The 16,245-nt window shown below is 32.8% G+C and overlaps 1 protein-coding gene across 4 annotated transcripts in view; it reads right to left on the bottom strand.

The window, feature by feature from the left end:
- Window positions 1-13,687, bottom strand: part of LOC143253421 (uncharacterized) — an 80,941-nt gene extending 67,254 nt beyond the window's left edge. For 2 of the 4 annotated variants that reach the window (XM_076507302.1, XM_076507298.1), the window contains exon 1: window positions 1,331-1,654. The gene's annotated coding sequence lies outside the window, so the exon portion shown is untranslated. Of the gene's footprint in view, window positions 1-1,024; window positions 1,655-2,510; window positions 2,622-13,507 lie in introns of those variants that run through there. The other 2 variants (XM_076507294.1, XM_076507300.1) reach the window with 2 other exon arrangements.
- Window positions 13,688-16,245: the final 2,558 nt, after the last annotated feature.

A 16,245-nucleotide genomic window follows, 5' to 3' on the forward strand; every position in this document is an offset into this window, starting at 1 on the left:
GGCATTTTCATTTACCGTAAGATAAGGTTTCAACATGCATAAAGATTATTTAGTTGAATACATAAAAAATATTACATTATTAAATACAGGTTAATAATTATCAGCATGGCATCGAAGCGCAAGTAACTTTCGCAAAATCTCTTGCACAGCAAAGAACAGTGAATCGCATAGTTACCAAAATTAATTAGTTTTTCACACCCCATTTAGTTGTATAGTCATATCTCACCATCGAAATTTCTCTACAATGAACACACTTATTTCAAGTTCCTGTGGTTCACTCAGACTGTGAACTGGAAAATACACACAATCCTCCTGGGAAAAACATGATGTATATATATATATGCCGCTAATGCTTAATTGACTCTAAATTAATAGCTTCTGAGTAAAGTTCAGGCTACAGGCTTATGTAATTACATCAGTATCTTATGGTTTAAGTCTCAGTTTACACAAAAAATAAAAATCACACTGTTACAACTAATCAAACAAGTGAAAGGTAATATTACTGAAAAATATATTAACAATTCTCTCAAAAATTAAAACACTTTTATAGAAAGCTGGGTGATTTTTTCCAGGCGACTTTACTAATCTAAAAAACGTTACTGATAAAGAAAGAATTACATAATGAAATATATGAGTTTTAAGCAAATGAATCCTTCACATGAGGATTTAGGCTTAACTCCGTAAAAATCATCATATTAGTCATAAAATACGAATTTAAAATGATTCTCTATACTGTTAGAGATGATTAAACAACTAATTAAACCTCAACATTATGGTTTGAGTCAATAAAAATGTATATTTGTTCATAATAATAGTTAATTAACAAACTGAGAAAAAGTTATTCGTCACAACAAAAACAACAGAAGATAACGCAAATATATCAAACTATAGTAGCACCAAATTAACCTGCATGAAACAACGAACTTGGAAAGAATGGCGAACTTACAGTATTGATATGGTTTTATATATATATATATATATATATGATTAAGACTAAATTACAGTTTAAAAGTTTCCTACTTACGAAATGATGGAAGTACACTCTCCTATACAAGTACGACAGGCTTTGAAAAGTTTAGTTTACCCTATGGAACTTCCTTTGTGCAAACTTTACTGCTTAAAAATTCAACGTTACCAATTGTAAATTTCAGTGCAGAAGACGCGTAAAGAGGCTTAGTGATTTACTGATTTCAATGTGAGTAACTACACAAAGTAGTCTCTACAAGAAACAACTGTACAGTAATTGGAAAATATGAACAAACCCAGCAAGTTCTAAACTATCCACACGAGACTTAGTTATCAACAACCTAAAACAAAGGATTATACTTACTACGGGCTATCTGGCACTTGATACGGTTTCTATATACGTAGATAATGGTTGGGGTACGGTTCGCTTCTCTTACATAACGGAATGGCGCGAGAAGGCCCAACGGCTTGCTATTGATCAGACGCGCAGTCAGGCTAGAATGTAACTCGTTTTGTTTGGCAAGCACGCACAATTTTACACGAAAGCAAGATTTACCTGAATAAGAGTGTACATGATATTTTGTAACAAACGATAACTCTGAGTTCTCTTTCACTTCAAGCACACAGTGTATACAACAATCACTGTCTTTTCACTTACTGGTTACATACAGCCAATGAGAGTAGCACTGGTGCATCAAGCTAACGTGATTTTAACTTCTGCTGCTGTCAGACAGTTTGGAAAATGCCAGTAACCAATAGCTGGAGATCTAAATATATCTTCCATGTGTTAAACACCTATTTACATGTAAAGGGTTTTACTAAAAATACCCATTCCGAATCAATAGGTGTTTTAATTAAATCTTATTTTTCAGGAAGTGTAGAGAAATTAAAATATGTTAAATGTGTATCTGTGTGCTAACCGATACACGTGTCTTTGGAACACACAAAATTTGACAGGCAAATGTGCGTTTTTCTCGTTTTATTGAACTTTAGCTAGAAAAAAGTTAAAACACATTAATAACTTCAAAATACATTATAACTTCTAGAGATGTCTACTTTACCCTTGCAATATAGCACAAAGTCGTTTTTTTAATAACTCAATAAGGTGACAATAATACAGTATATTGTTTATGGTTATATTCAGGCCTTTTAATAGAACATAGTTTTAGATTACAGAAGGAATAGGTTTCACAAACGATTAAATTAATTTTTAAATGGCTGCTACTGGCGTAACCAATTTATATAAACCTGACTATAGCGAAAACAGTCTGGCATTGATTCGCCGGTGAGGAAAGCGTATTACTCTGTGTTATACGTGTACACCAGACAACAGTTTGTGTTAACGAAAAATCAACGAATCGTATAACATGATTCGTATTAAGCAAGCATATCTATCAGCTTAGTAAATTTGTTACCACGTTTGATACAAAATTACATAAATATATGCCACTTACCCAAAGCAATTCTAGATCTAACTTAATTTTGAATAATTCTAATTCGGTTGCTATTGCATACGGTAAGGCTTACAGTTTCATCATACTTACAAGTGAGAAACATCCTCTACTGGTACAGCAGTAAGTCTACGGATTTACAACGCTAAAAGCAGGGATTCGATTCCCCTCAATGGACACAGCAGATAGTCCGATGTTGCTTTACTATAAGAAAAAACACACACGTATACTCACTAGTCAGAAACATTACTTCAGTTATAACACATTAAAGTCTTTAAAAAGACACTTGAGTCAGACAAATTTCTAAAAATGCGCTCAATTAGAAGAATCAACACAATCATTCTTCACAAAAGCTAGCTAAGCATTGTTAATCAAGTACATTGCAATTTGTTTAATTTTTAAGTGCCAAACTGCATACCAAACTTTTCCCTTGGTGAAAATCTACAAGTTAATATATATATATGGAGACTGCAATCCATCGGCCTGCCATGGCTAGGTGGGTTAATGCGTTCGACTCGTAATCTGAGGGTCGCGGGTTCAAATCCCGGTCGCACTAAACCTGCTCGCCCTTTCAGCCGTGGGGGCGTTATAACGTTACGGTCAATTCCACTATTCGTTTGTAAAAGAGTAGCCCAAGAGTTGGCGGTGGGTGGTGATGACTAGCTGCCTTCCCTCTAGTCTTACACTGCTAAATTAGGGACGGTTAGCACAGATAGCCCTTGAGTAGCTTTGTGCGAGATTCAAAAAAAACAAACAAGCAATCAATCGTGTTTTTTTTCTCCTCAAAAAGGAAAAAAAACACGCACAAATTGGGCAAAATTTCTGCGAGAATTTTCAGTAGTGTTCATTCTCGAAGAAATTTGTTATAAAACAAGGACAATAGATTGTATGTTAGGTGTAGAATCGAATTGAGAAACTTGACAAAAATAGCAAAGCGGTTGTATGATTTATTCTTCAAAGTAACTCAGTTCACAGCAGTGATATATATGATCAAGATATTTACTGTCTGAATTTGGTACGTTTAATTCAAGAAATGTGATAATAATTTTGAACTTTTATTTTACGGAAAACAATATTCTATAATAAGAAATATCCCAAATTATATTTTAGTTATAAAATACTTCTCTAATTCAGACTGAGGCGCTTATTCTAACCCTAGTATAAACTGAAAGTTAAATTATGTGATTCAGGAAAGAGAGGGACTCTGAAACGGCAGCTGAATATTTTATTGTTGTACATTTTTGTTATAATGGGAAGCAGGCCAAACTGCTTAAAATTATACTTACAATAACAATATATGGTTTATTTTAAAATAATAATAATAATTTTTCATGATATATGGAAGAGTTTAATATGAACTTGATTTGCTTTTGAAGTACTGTGTTAACACGTCAAGTTTGTTCTCGATCAGTTAACTATCTTAGGAGGAGATCTGTCCACAACAGACAAAGTTTTCCTTGATACTGGTGTGGCTTAATATCTATAGCGCATGTGTGAATAACTCTTGTATACCAAATTTCATACTTGTTTGTTTGTTTTCAATTTCGCACAAACCTACACGAGGCCCATTTGCACTAGCCATCCCTAATTTAGCAGTGTAAGACTAGAGGGAAGGCATCTAGTCATCACCACCTACCACCAACTCTTGGGCTACTCTTTTACCAACGAATAGTGGGATTGACCGTAACTTTATAACGCTCCAACGGTTGAAAGGGCGAGTATGTTTGGTGTGATGAGGATTCGATTCCTCGGCCCCTAGATTGTGAATCAAGCGCCCTAACCACCTGGCCTTGTGAGGCCGCCAGAGTTGGATAAAACATTTCCATATAAAAGTGCTGTTAACTAATGTTAACACAACACTTCAACAAAAACGTACTACTTAACGTTAAAACAACGTTTTTATACAAAGTTCTGACTAACATTACTATGCTTCCATAAAACATTTCCACAATGATTTCAATAAAATACTCATCTAGAGTAAAAACACATAGGAAGAGTAAATACAGTAATGTTACATATAAGTAATTTATAAGAAGAGTAAAAAAAAAAAATACATATTTATGACATATAAGAGGAGTAAATTCAATAATTAATTATCTTTTATACAAAATCAACCGTTTAAATCACCAAGCTTGAGTATTGGTTTCTTCTTTCTCATAGGAGGAATCTCCTCCACGATATAACCAAATCGTTAATTGTGAAACATAAATTGTTCAAACTATGAAACACAAAGATAAAGCACCACACGTATTACAAGCATAACAAATGTAACCAAATGTACAGTTAAGAAATAAGAGGTTTCAATTGTTTGTAATTCGGATTCTATACTTCAGAATTTTAATGTTCATGGAAATTTCAAAGTGGTATTATGCACTGATTGGTTAAGCATGTTCTGTGAAAGGAGAAAAAAAAAAAAAGAAAACCGATAACGACTGCCACACGACATAGCCCACGGATGAAGGAGAAACTCATTCAATCATAATTCTCAGTGGCCATAAGGTTTCTTTGAAAACAACGCGAAAAATAAAAGGTTGGTTCACCTAAAAGTTTTTCTTACATTTATAATATCCTCTGTTCTCTAATTCATCGCTACAAAAAAATAGAAAAATAACTTGTTTGTGTGATAACTTGTAATTATAAAGAAATCATTCTATCTAAAAAAAATGGAAAGTACAGAATCAAAAGCTAGAATATATACGCTCATTAGTACACCAGTTATTCTGTTTTATATTATCAGTGTCATCGTACTTTATGAAGCAATCTTGTCCTTGAAGGCCCTGTTTATTAACAGGATACTATCACGTGGTTTCCACATGTCAGAGCCACTGTTGATTTCCTTATTAGATAGAGATTCTTATCTCAGCTCTGCGATGAGAATTATTCTGGACAGATTAAAAGTAGCAAATATTTTTATCAGTGCAACCATTAAATCAGTATCAGTAAATGCACTATTTACTAACGTTACCTTTGAATATTTCATAATATCAAGAGTTGTAATCTAGTGCTTGTTAGTCATATTACTGTGGATTGTATACCTCCCAAAGTTTCTATGATTTCTGAGATGGATAAGTTTGAACGTGGTCCTTTCACTGTTTATTCAGTTAACGTAGACGTATTAATATTATACATAATCTACACTGTATTTACTTTTGATGAGCGCACTCATGTATATAATTTTAACCTGGTGTACATTAGCGTATACTGGTGTTTCTGACCAAGTTTGATTATGAACAATATGTAGCTCAAAAGATGTAAATATATTATATATATTATTCATTCGTATGTCTCGAAAAAATATAGGTTTCTAAAGTGTATTAACAACACAGTCTCGTTTGAAACTGGGAAGTTTACTTTTTTCTCTTTATGTTTTAGAATTTTAGGAAATGATCTTTAAGATTCTCTGCTTCTTATGTGTTGATACTTTGTAATACAACACCCCTTGTTGTTATTTATTTACATACATTTTAGTTTTATCAAACTTAAGACCAATTGAGTATTTGTTATTACCATGATAATATAAACATTTATTATGAAAATATAAGTAGTAATTACTATGGTACAGATAGTGATAAAATAGTATCAAGAAACAATAACTATTTTCTCTGGCAGGATATCAATTGTAACAATACACACATTACTGCTATCAAAATGAGACGTAACGAAACAGCCTCAAGCAGTAACAATATAATTTATTTCTATCACGCTGATAGTAGTAGTAACATCATTGTTTTTCAGTATAAGAAACAACAATGCGCTTATTACCGTTATTAAAGTGTAAATGGTAACAATATTGTAAATTTGAACGTGTAAAAGTAATATAATTAAAAAACATATATAGTCAAAAAACCTTACAACTTTTATTTAAAAATCGTAATCTTACAGGTTGCCACACAAAATATTTATTGATCACACAGTATGATTAATTATAGGTCATATAATTTTCTCTCTTCTACATCTTTTTAACACCAAGTTATCCAAGTTTTACTGTGCTCTACCAATGTCTACCAGTATGCTTGTTTACTTTGTCATTTCCTCAAACTGTTATCACAAATCACGAGTTCTGTGGTTAATACTTTATTAAAATTACTGTTTTTTTTTTTTCAAAACATACGCATACCAAACATGACCAATGTTAACCAAAGTAATATCACAAAATTCCAAAACTATTTTTTTTAATTTCACTTTTAACCCAAAGGTAAGCTGGGCATCATATAATCTAAGAGTATTAATTTAGTTTATTCCAGTTTGAAAACACAATTTCATGGAAGATTCATAACTGTAAATTTGTAATACACGTACCTTTGATCAGCCCCCCTCTAGTACAGCGGTAAGTTTACGTATTTACAATGCTCAAATCAAGGGTTCGATTCCCCTCCATGGGCTTAGCAGATAGCCCCATGTGGCTTTGCTATAAGAAAAGCACCCTCTAACACACGCCTTCGACTAGATGAGATGTATGTCTTTAAAAGTAAGTTTTAAATTAAATGTAAACTCTAAAACATTTGACACTGTCGTAAAATATTACAGTAAAAAAAACCACTAGAATACTTTCCTAAATGTAACTCTGTCGACATGCATGAAGGTCTGTCTGTCTATGTGTGTTAATAGTGGGCAAAAGCGATTCTAACCCCAAGAGAAAGAACCCAAGCAATCAGTTAATTTTTTTAAATTGTTATGACAATCTACAGCACTACTGGGTAATATGTTAGTGAAGAAATAAACTGCACAGATAGTTTTTATTATGTTTTTTTCACTGTAATTAACCAAACAAATGTATGATAATCCTTTTTTCTGATTTGAAAATGAATTTGAATCGAAACAAAAACACCGAAAGCTGATATCGTTTGTACGTTCTGATTTGGAACTATGCCAAGAAATCCGATAAACACCATTGTTTGTGTGAGCATCACGCCACGTTACCTTGTAACGTACTGCGATTGAGAATTGGGATCCAATTACCAGAAGTGACTTGATTTTGTTGTTTCATTAACTTGTTACAGATCTTGATAAAGTTTCACCTTTGTTTTGTTTTCATCTGATAAGAATGCTTTGGCGGATATTACTTATTTTGACTTTCGGGGGAACTGTGATCAAGTATTCTATTTTTAAAAATTCAACAACTGAATATTTCTAAAATACTTTGTAGCCACAAGTAAATAAGTAAAAATTAAAAGATAAGATGTACCTACTTCCAGGTCTCTGTGGAAAGAACTGTTTGTATCAAATATTAATTATTCCTTTAATACACGATGTTGAAATTCGCCGATTATTATAAAGTGGATGACACAATACATATGTTCTTTCTTTCATTAAAAATAATTCAGGCAAGTACGGTCAGACGTGTGTCAAGAACGTTTCTGCAGGCTCAATTAAGTTTATGTCATTGTTTGAGTCGATGTTATGTATGTTATATCAGGCTCAGCTAGTATTTAATTTGATTGACAGTGTAGAAAATAAAGGTTTAATTTAACAGGATTTAGACAGGCTCAACAAAGATTTAAGTTCAAAAATAAGTCATTGTATTGGCTTTGGAAGTTTAAGAACCTAAACTTAAAAATATAAAGCCGCGAACTTAAAAATGATTCCCTTCCGTTACATTCTACTTTATGTTGTAGACATTGCGCTTATTTGTTTCATTTTAAATATTTACGAAAATTCGTAAGTAGGGGGCGTTTGGGTAGATTTGGTGAGACGACTTTCATTTTGATCGTAAAATATTGCTTTAGTTTTTATAACATGCTTTTTAAAGCTAAATTTGCATTATACGATTAACTTTACTTTTACGTTTTAAACAGAAATGATACTAAACTGTTACTTACAGGTTCATAAAATGAACCATAGGCGCTCAAACGTGTTACCTTTGAAATAAAGAACTACGACTGTTTTAACTGAGTTTTTGAAATACACGTATTATCAACTATTATTTAGAAATCTGTTAAAATTATGAAGTAATTGATAATAGCTAACAATAAAAACTAATCACATACCACTGTTTTTTTGTATAACGGTTTGCAATAGAAAATTAAACCACTGCTTTGTTTGCTGCAAAACGCTTCTCCAGTTGTTGTTTAGCAAACTTAATTATTTTTTACTTGTTTTAGTTACTGAACGACCTCTGACTTCATATGAAATAAACCTTTATTTCTCAGAGTTTCCGCTGTACAGAAACAGTACTGTAACCCCTCAGTGGTGTAGGAAAAGGTTACGGAGGGGGGGGGGTGCTTGACTAAACCAAAATATTTGACAACAAGAGACTGAAAGCATAAACAGCTGCTAAAAGCAGCTCTCGTGCTGCCAAAGATGTCTCAATCTAGGGAAGCCTGGGGGCATGTTTTAGAGAAAATTAATAAAATAAAATAATTAACAATATGTAAAAGTGGGGTTGCTGTGGCATTCCCGGTTCCGAAACCTTTCCCACCCTTGATAGTTGTGCACAGCATTGAGAAATAAAAGGTTTATTCAATCTGAAGTAATAAGTCGTATTACCAGTATTACTCAATGGTACTAATTATGATTATATTTTGAATAAAATGATACGAAACTGTTTAGCGCCATAGATTACAGCAGGAAAAAAAGTTGTATATAATCTTATTATGTGCTATTGTTCATTGTCTATTAGAGAATCTTAAACAAAAAAGTGTGTTAAAGCAGAGTCTGTAGTACATCAGTTTATATAAACTTTTTCTGTAGTTTCCTGTGTACTCCATTATACAGTAGAGAGGTGGTGTAAACCTTTGTTTATGATGTCAGCTGTGGGTTATAATACTTTTTTGTATGTACCAGATTCTGTACGGTTATTTGTTATGTAACAGATCCCTCTACAAGTCTACATGAAAGCTATAACATTGTTTTCTACGAACAGTATGCATATAAAATAGTTTTATATTATTGTTGCTGTGGATTAGGTTGCAGCAGTGTGATAATTTAAAAGTGTTTGTTTCATACTGACTTTCCTCACAGTTAAAGTTGCATAATCTTCATTGTCTATCACTGTAAAATAAAGGGTGAAGTTAAATTAATGTTCGTTGTTCATCAGGTTTTAGTAGTGTGATAATTTATAATACTATTCGTCACGTACCAGTTTCAGTAAAGCTGAAGGTTAAACAATCTCTAATGCCTATCAATTTACGATAGATATGGTAGTTATATTACTATTCACTGAGTATAAGCTTTCGGTCGATTTTTATTATTCAGTTCGAATGTGTTGTAAGAAAAGTTTTTGTTTGCTACGCGAGGTCTATCTGCGCTAGCTATTTAGTGTAACTCACCGCCATTTCTTGAATAACTCTAATAAGACAGAATTCTAGGGCTTAACAGTCACTACTATAACGTACTCTCGGTTCCAACATATAGCGAGTTTTTAAAATAGTAACGGACCACGAACCAAGGAACCTCTATTCTAGAATCCGGAACACCAACCACTGGGGCGCAGTCGGGAATTGTAAGAAGAGTTAACGCAATAGCTTTTATCAGAATGCTTACTTCTAAAATTAAAAATAGTTTTGCTTTATTGAAAATTATGAAGTTATACTCAAAGGGAAGAAGAACCTAATCAGAAATATAGCAGTTCTGAAGATTCTCGCCACGAGGACAAGTGAACCGTTTTCTTTCTCATTGTCTTTCTTTTTTTTATAATGAAATAGTAGTTGTAAATTTCTGAAACCAGATAATGCAAAGCCCACTTATCGAAACCGGTTTTCTTTCAATTAAGTCAAATACTATATGCGGCTGTAATATGGCTATTAAAAGAGAAAAACGAAACCAAAATACGCGCATGTAGTTATTTGGTAGTTATAACAATCGCAAAATTTCACGAGTGAAAACGTTAAAAGCTAATGATTTTTTTATTCCTATTCAAATATTGTGGCTTCTAACTTAATAAGGTTTATAAAACGGATAAAATTATATGAAACTGACTTCAGATGATTCAGCGGTAATTCTAAAGATTTAAACGCTAATAATCGGGTTTCGATACCTGCGGTAAGCAGAGCATAGACACCCCATTGCATAGGTTTGCGCTTAGCAACAACAAAAACATATCAAACTGACGTAACGTGGCTAAGGAGTAATTCTGAAAACTTATATTCTTTATAGTGTTTAAAATCGAATTTCAATACTCATGGTGATTTTGTTTGTTTTTGAATTTCGCGCAAAGCTACAAGAGGGCTATCTGCGCTAGCCGTCCCTGATTTAGCACCCACCACCAATTCTTGGGCTACTCTTTTAATAACGAATAGTTGGATCGCCCATCACATTATAACATCCTCATAGCTGAAAGTGCGAGCATGTATGGTGTGACAGGGATTCAAACCCGCGACCCTCAGATTGCGAGTCTAGCGCCCTAACCACCTGGCTATGCCGAGCCTACTCGTGGTAAGAAGAGCACATACAATCCACTGTGTAACAACAACAGCAACAAAAAAAGAAGAAACACACAAGAAGCTGATAATTTTATTCACAAGACATCCCTGATACTGACAAAATAATTCCACGACAATATCATTTGAGTCTGTGTAATGTTAAACGCCATCGAGCAAACGTAGTTTGAAAAAAAGGTCCTTACAATCTAAGAACAAACAGGTTCTTCTAATCTAAGAATGTGGTTTGTTGAGAAGTTATACGATTAGCTTGAATTAGGTTATTCATTGGCCTAGAACTTATAATATAGAAAACTGTTTCAGTAGAATTCAACGTTACACAGATATATAACATAGGCTAAGGAGCATTTATTATTTTTTTATAATGCAATTGTACTTTACACGTCAGTCACGTTCCGTTTGAAGGACAGTAAAATATGCTGCAAGAAATACTAATATGCAGTTTATCAGAAATGGATTATTATAAAAAACTGTACTCTCATCTGGTCGAAAAGGGCTCACAGTGATTTTTATAAATGATTGTAGTTAACCTCTTGTTAAAATTTTAAAGTTCCATACAGAAATTTAGCATTACGGAAAGATGCATTTTAAATAAAAAATTACCTTTTGGGAAAACAAACGAAGCCAGCTATTTATGAATTTCCGACTATTACAACTTGCATATTTTACTAGTAATTCAAAATGTTCACAGGTTCTTCTCTAAGAGATGCCACTTTTTCGTTATTCTTTCTCCTTCTTGCGAAAGATTTAACTAGTTCTGTTTAACCTAATAGTTGCTAAATTAGGAACGGTCAGCGCAGATAGCCCTCGTGTAGCTTTACGCGAAATTCAAAATAAACCAGACCAAACCTAAAATCAGTCATATAAATGCAAAGTAGTGATCAAAATCGCTATACTTTATTGTAAAATAATAACCTATGTTGAAGATTAATCAGCAATACCCGAGGTTCTCACTTGATTTAAAAAAAGCTAAAAAGTTCACCCCCAAAAGTCACGTCACGTGACATTTAAAACTACTTCATACCTTAAACCACATAGTTGCAAATATAACTATAACTAAAAAAAAAAAAAGCCTGACTAACAGAGCTATAAGTACAAGAGATTCCCCCTGCACAAAAGTAACTGGCCCCCTTGTAATTATAGTTATGAATTTGGACGACTTGTTCACCCACCCCTTTTTTACTCGCTCCCTCCTGCAATTCGAGAAGGGGGGCATACTTATGCACGCTACCCACGAGGCTACGTTCGACCCATATGAGTAAAATCACTTATACTTCTTAAGGATAACTATTTTCTTCTATATCTCTATAACAAGTTAAGAAAATATTATTGCCCCCAGTGAGTCAGCGACAAGTCTGAAGGCTTATAACGCCCAAAACTGGATTTGGACACCCGTTGCAGGCACAGCTCAGATAACCCATTATGACTTTGTAGTTAACAAAAAATAAATATTATAAAAAATGGTAAATATCAATATATATATATATATAATAAAAATATTTAGCTTTAAATAGTTATGATTTAATAACCTAAGCCTAACTTTCAAATCTGAAAACAAATATGAATGTTGAAAATAATTTGGTCAGAAAATTCCTCCTGTAGTAGGGAGAGCATATTGTAAAGCACTGTGCCTAATTCTAAACAAATAAAAAGAAAACGTCTCCCTTTTTCTTATTTATTTATTGTTTATAACAAAGACATGTTGTTCACGCTTGTGAAAATATCTGGTTAGTTTAACAGAAATAGAGTAATGTAGGTCAGTTCTCATTATGTTACACAGTGGTACAACTTTGGACGCCGCTACTTAAGGAACCAGTGAGAGAACGTACTATCTGAATAAACATTAAGGTCTAGTGTTCTTCACAATGTATTTAAGCAGAGACAGTGTGTCACTTAATTGAACTCATTAAAATTCGGACTTTACAACTGGTAAATTTAAGTATAGGGGTAAAGTACGTTCTGGTATTCTGTGGTGACGAGAAACCCACTTGAAGTAAAAATATATCTCAAGACGGCTGGTATGTGTATAAACAATTTTACTAATAAAGCAGAGAACAACGTTTTGACATTCTTAGGTCATCTTCAGATGTAATATTTAAATATTAAATCTTGACTATTCAAATCTAAAGATTTTTGTTACATTTACTCGAATTCAGCTTTCTTCTGTTACTTCATCATAAGAATCCTTTACTCACATTAAAACATCGAAATTGTTACAGAAAATCAAAGAAAGTATGAACGAATAACCTATATATGTAAAAAGTAAAAGAATTATGGAGTAATTTTAGCATGTACGTAACTTATCATCAAGGGAACGTTAATAATTAATACCTTCATACGAATTTGCACTAATAATGATAGAAAATTACTTATTTATTATAATACTTAGTTGAATGTTAAAATTGTGATAAACGTTTCAAATGTATATATATATATATAAATAAATATATATATATATATATATGTATAAATACAATTATTACCCTTAGCAAAATGCACAGATATATTTAGTTTCTACCAATTTTTATCAGTCGTAAAAAATATGCTGTCTGTGACCATAACACAATAAATAAGTTTTTAATTACAAAATTAAAACTGTCAATGTCATTCGAAGCCTTGTTTTGCGCTGTGCACTACGTTACGTCTACAAATTCAACAAAGCAAGCCACGCTCTGCTTAATATATAGTAACATGCACTATGTATATTATTACCTTTTCGCATGAAATTTGCCTGAAAGTCTAAACTCCGCCGCACGAAAAAAGAATAGAGCACAGTCACGAGGGAAAACACTGTCTGCAAGCCCATACTATAAATTTCCCGCGAATGATTGGATGCAGCGAGACGCACTGCGACCATGCGTGCGTTGTTGCTATGGGGAACTAATTCAAATTGTGTCAGTGTTTTGACGATCGAATACTGTTGGGTAACCTCGAGCGGAAGCTTATGGAAGTGGGATTTAACTTCAGTCATCATAAATATATCATACGTGTTTGTAATATTCTAAATATATATATATATATACATAAATTAAAAATAAAAAAGACCTTTACGAGCATGTCGCTGAAAGTCACAGACACGCTATAATAACAATTTTTACCTATTATGAATGACCTCATAGTTTAACAAAACGAATAAAAATTCTTAGAATATTCATATCTATCACCTTACACAACAACTTATTAACAGAAAATATATTAATATGTTGAGTTAGAGCTCTCTTTCTATTAACGAGAAACACCAAAAAATATACATTTTTTTATAATATATATAACGCTTCATTTCGAAATTCGTTTTAATAGATACTTTGAAGATTTTATAACCAAAATATAAATGTTTCGTTATTTTGTTCAACATAAAATTTTACCATAAACATCTAAAATCAAGCTCATTTAGAGAAAAGATAATTGTTATTTGGAGTATGAGACTTCTTATGAATCTCGATTATTACTGAGAGGGAAACAGACAATTTTTTTACATTTGTTTGTTTGATATTCTCTCTATTGCTATATCTTATACATATTTACTTTTCTCCACACCTCTGGTAATAACATAAAAATCAGGGTTAATTTATATGCTTTGTACTTAAGGCAGTATGTACTTTTTAAGATTAAAATGGATATATAGTAATCTTACGTCAACTGTTATATCAATACATTATTATCAAATGTAATGTTTCTTAAGGGAAAATAACAACGAACTTGTAGCTTTAAAAATGTCTTTGTCAGAATTATCGCACTTTAATAAATCCTCAACTTGATCATTAAATGGATGTTCAGACACTTTTCTTCAATATGTTTAACTGTGTGTGTGTATCTGACCACCTTTTTGAGGGTTAGGCTTTTAACATTCGCTACACAGGCGGAGACATACGAATGATTTGTAGAGTAACAATAATGATAATTCATGAGTTATACGAGTAAAATCTGAAATGTCAATTAAAAAAAAATACTCATAACATTTTCACGCAGTATCTTAAAGAAAAACATATGTACATACTTTTTCTAATACACATACGCTTGCATACAAAACAGTACAGCAGTTAAAACTGCCCGAAAACGTTGCGAGTATACTATAACGAAGACGAATGCGATGGTTACATCTTCCTCGATGCAGCACCATCAAGCAGAGAGAGTATGTATTAAATATGTACAGTTAATGTTATAGTTTAATTTTTATTGTTGTTACTTTGTTTGTTATTGTTGATTGATACTTTAAGATAAAAATTATAATTTTAGGTCATACAACAAGAAGATTATAGGTGTTACTTAATAATTATAATACATAAGAAGACAAACATGTAAGTAATAAAAAGCGCAGATAGCCTAGTTGAATTGCGCCATAAAACGCTAAGTAATAAAAGCGGGTGTTAGGGTTGAGGCGAGAATACCATTCTTTCTTGCTTTAGCTGAGTGATACGGGATTCTAAAGTACAGTATTCATAGTTTTGTTTGTTTGTTTTAAAAGTTGCGCAAAGCTACACGAAGGCTATCTGTGCTAGCCATCTTTAATTTAGCAGTGTAAGACTGCAGTGAAGACAGCTAGTCATCATCACCCACCGCCAACTCTTGGGCTACTCTTTTACCAACGAATAGTGAGATTGACCATCACATTATATTGCCCCCTGCAAAGTCTGGAGGGTTTGGCAAACCTATCTGTGAGTTGAAATCAAATTATTTATTCGACCATTATATGTATTTCGTCAAATCCTTAATTAATGTGTCTAATCATACATAAAGAATAAATCTAATTCACTGTTTTTTAATTCTTGTAAATTCAGTATGAAGGACAATCGCACATAGAATTAAGATAATTTTTTTGCGTGTTTTAGATGTTTCAATCAAACCAGATGACTGGGGTTCTGTCTTAAATCCACTCCGTACTGCACTTCCAACATATTTGCAATAGTAATATTCCCCAATCCCTTCGATCAGTGGTTTTTCTAGAGTACAGCGGTATGTCTATGGATTTACAACGCTAAAATCAGAGGTTCGATTCCCCTCGGTGGGCTCAGCAGATAGTTCGATCTGGATTTGCTATAAGAAAGCACACACACACACTCTAAAGACATGATTTTGATGTTAACCGTCATCACGTTACGTTGTCATGACCCACATCTGCAAACCAACAGCTGATTACGTTCGAATGCTACTGTGGCTATTTTTTAGTATATGTTTATATCCATTTAGTTGTATGCCCACTCTTACACATTACAGGTTGGAATTAAAGCTTACAAGCTAACAGTCTTGTTCTGTTTTATGACTTAAATAATCACAGAGCACATTATTTATTATTTCCTATAAAAGAATGAGTAACTATTCAAAGAAAGAAGTCAAGTGCATTGTGTTTTTCAAGCACGAACGTCGTGATCTACGTATAGAACATTAGTTGACTGATAACAAAGAAAATGTGTAGGTAGGAATGAAAAAAAGTGCAACGTCCCCAGTCAAAG

This window comes from Tachypleus tridentatus, chromosome 1 (assembly GCF_004210375.1).
Source record: "Tachypleus tridentatus isolate NWPU-2018 chromosome 1, ASM421037v1, whole genome shotgun sequence".
Classification (NCBI taxonomy): domain Eukaryota; kingdom Metazoa; phylum Arthropoda; class Merostomata; order Xiphosura; family Limulidae; genus Tachypleus; species Tachypleus tridentatus.